Here is a 2,302-nt window from a genome sequence, read left to right as displayed (position 1 = left end):
GTCTCTTGCTCTGGGGCGCTGGGGAGCAGAGAGGGCTCTGCACAGACAGACGGGCAGGTCCTGGACAAGAGCCTAGCCATGACCCCACGTGCTGAGACACAAGCCTGTTTCTCCCTTTCGACCGTATGCGTCATGTATCCAAGCCCCCACGACCTGCTAAGTATTGTGGGGAAGTGAGTGAGCCAGCTCCAGATTCCCTCTCAAGAAGAAAACTCACGGGGCCAGGGGCAGGCAGTGGGGGATGCTGGGGAAACGCTGCGGTCACCAGCTGTGAGTCCCAAGGGCACGGAAGACCTGCTTCCCAGACTCCTAGCAGAGCAGGAGGCAGCTCCGCCTGGGCCGCGGGGCAGGGGGCAGCAGGGCAGGGTGCTGACCTCTGGCCTGTGTGCTGGGCCCGGCATGGGGGACAGAGCCAGGAGAGAACCCCCACCACTGGCAGAGAAGCCACAAAGGGGGCTGACTCCTCTGTCACCCCTTCCCAGCGCCCTGCCCCACCCATGCTCTCCCATGGAGTCAGCCTCCAGTCGTCTGTGAAGCTCACGTGGACTTTGGGTAAGTAGCGATTTTGTCCAGAACGCTGAGGAGGGTCCCGACACCCTGCGCTGGCTGTACAGGCCGACCCAGCACTCTGGAGGGATCTCGGGCCTCCTGTGCTTCCTTCTTTTCTCAAGGCCGCTTCAACACACGAGGATTGAGCACAGCCTCCCTCCGCGGACCTGAGGATGTGATATTTGTAGTCAGCTCAGCGGAGGGAGTGCCGGGGCCCAGCGCCTGCCAGGTGGAACCTCTCCCTCAGCAGCCTTGCGTGGGCCCCGCTCTCCAGGCAGTGAGGCCGCTGGCTGACCCCACCCCACACCTGCAGTCTCTGTCTCCACCGTGTCCTCTCTTCCCAGCCTCCAACACTGGGTGAACCCTTGTCAGGGCAGCTTTCCTAGGACACGGGCCTGAGGGTTACAGTAGCTGCAGGTGGAAGGAGCTAACGTCAGCCCAGGTGATGGCAGGTCAGACTTGTCCCCTTGGAAGGTGGGACATAAAGAAAGGCACAGAGAGAAGACACTGTGAGCATAGAGTCCGTGGGAGAGAAAGAGCCACTGGGACTTGGGCCTTGGGGCCACATGTGGCCTTCTGGATCTTTGAGTACAACCTTTTGACGGAATCCAAATTTTACAGCACGAATCCTTTTAATAAAGGGATTTGTTCTGTGAAGGTTGGATTTGGTCAGGGGGCTGCACTTGGGGATCTGGAGGGCCACATGTGTCCTTGAGGCCACAGATTCCCCACCCCTGCCGGAGGCTGTCCATGGGCTGAGTGTGAGGTTCCCTGAAGACCCTGCACCAGAGCTCCTGTCCTGGTAACTCTGTGTGGACTTAGGGAGACACACTAGAGTCAAACGTCCTTTCCAAGTGTGAAGGCTGGTGCCCTTACCACAGTCCCAGAAAGAGGGACAGAGGGAGTGGAAAACTAGTCAAGGCAGAAAGGAAGGAAAGGAGGGCAGACCACAGTAGGGAAGGCTTGCTGGTTTCTGGAACATGCAGAAAAGACAGTGGATTATAAATATGCAGACATCCTGGGTATAGTGCCATCAATGAAAAGGTGCTAATGAGCACCTATACACAGGTGGGGGTGTAGCTCAGGGGCAGAGCATTTGACTGCAGATCAAGAGGTCCCTGGTACAAATCCAGGTGCCCCCTACTTCCTTGACCCTTTTAATCACTGAAGCAGGTGCTGGGATTTCTGCCCCTTCTGCCCACCTGTGGCCATTAAATTAATGTGATTTGTCCTGTGATAAAATTTAGAGTCTAGACCAGGACAAGCTCCAAGAATCCTCCCCTGATCCTCATCCACATGATAACTACCAGGGTCACATCTGACAGAAGAGGTGACCAAGTTAGCTCAGCCCAGCCCGGCCTCTGAGATTCTTGCCCTTCATGGCCCATGTGTGGATTTCACTTTCTCTGTCGTAATGTCTCAACTCCTCAGCCTCTCTCATCTCCAGAAGGAAGGCACAGGCTATCTCTTTGTTCTTGTTACTACCCTCTGTGAGGTATGGAGGGAACATGCACATCTTCCTTCCTCCCAGGGGCAAGTGCAATGATTTGAAAACCACGTCAAAACCATCTTTTTCTTCTCCCTGGGAATTTCTTGGAGGTGCTGCCTCTACCTATAGACTCTGGTCACTGATTCCTCCTTCTTCCTTCCTTCTCTCTTACCACTTCTTTCTTACCCTGGATTAGTATTTCCTTGGTGAGAATGCCTCAAAGTAGGCCCTACTTTATATTATAATTTTTAAAAATTCAGATAA

General features: G+C 54.9%; 1 non-coding gene across 1 annotated transcript; it reads left to right on the top strand.

The window, feature by feature from the left end:
• Positions 1 to 1,619: 1,619 nt before the first annotated feature.
• TRNAC-GCA lies at positions 1,620 to 1,691 on the top strand. The gene has a single exon. It is a non-coding gene; the product is annotated as a tRNA-Cys (tRNA).
• Positions 1,692 to 2,302: the final 611 nt, after the last annotated feature.

The sequence above is a fragment of the Propithecus coquereli genome, unplaced genomic scaffold (assembly GCF_000956105.1).
Source record: "Propithecus coquereli isolate 6110/MARCELLA unplaced genomic scaffold, Pcoq_1.0 Scaffold75, whole genome shotgun sequence".
NCBI lineage: Eukaryota > Metazoa > Chordata > Mammalia > Primates > Indriidae > Propithecus > Propithecus coquereli.
The sequence above is the reverse complement of the archived record's forward strand: the minus strand, read 5'-3'. Positions and strand labels throughout refer to the sequence as shown.